Here is a 1,026-nt window from a genome sequence, read left to right on the forward strand (position 1 = left end):
TTATAAATTTGGTAAGGATAATTTCTTTTTAAAATTAAATTTAATTAATTATTATTATTTTTTGAGACTCACTGTGTTGCCCAGGTTGGAGTGCAGTGGCACTATCTTGGCTCACTGCAACCTCTGCCTCCAGGGTTCAAGCAATTCTCGTGCCTCAGCCTCCCGAGTAGCTGGAATTGCAGGTGCATGCCTCCATGCCCTGCTAACTTTTGTATTTTTAGTAGAAATGGGGTTTCGCCCTGTTGGCCAGGCTGACCTCAAGTGATCCTCCCCCCTCGGCCTCCCAAAGTGCTGTGATTAGGCGTGAGCTACCATGCCCAGCCAATTTTATTTTTTTGTTCAGGTGAGGTCTTGCTGTGTTGCCCAGGCTGGCCTTGAACTCCTGGCCTCAAGTGATCTTTCTGCCTTGACCTCCCAGTGTTAGGATTATAGATATGAGCCGTCACACCTGGCCTGTTTTTAGAATAATGATACAAATATTAAGTATAATGGGGCAAAGTTATGGTCAAAACAGTGTTCTTACTATATTAAACAGTGTAGCAGAAAATATATTTGAAATTGGTTGTAGCACATTCGTTATTCATAATTACATCTAAATAAGTCTGATATTCTACCAATAAAATAACTATAATTTTCAAAATTTACAAGTATTTGTAGATACATATAGTATTTTTACTAGAAATTTTTGTGATAACTGATGTTGAATTTTTAAAAATGTTTCAGCAAGTCAGTATTTACATTGTTTCATTGCCACCTGCCAGCAATAACATTTTAGAGATATTTGAAAAATATGTTTACCACTCCATATTTACTCCCTGAAATTTTTTCAGGGAACTTGAGATGGAATGGCATCCTCATTTTAAAAATATATATATCTATGCTGACAATGTTTAGCAGTTCAAAAGGTAATAAGATTGTGAGTATATTATTTTGCTTTCATTCTTTTCACCCTCCATTTCAAGACACTATCGAATTTTTCTTTCTTTTTCTCTTCTTTCTTTCTTTCTTTCTTTTTTTTTTTTTTTT

This window comes from Colobus angolensis, unplaced genomic scaffold, assembly GCF_000951035.1.
Source record: "Colobus angolensis palliatus isolate OR3802 unplaced genomic scaffold, Cang.pa_1.0 Scaffold19, whole genome shotgun sequence".
Taxonomy (NCBI): Eukaryota; Metazoa; Chordata; class Mammalia; order Primates; family Cercopithecidae; genus Colobus; species Colobus angolensis.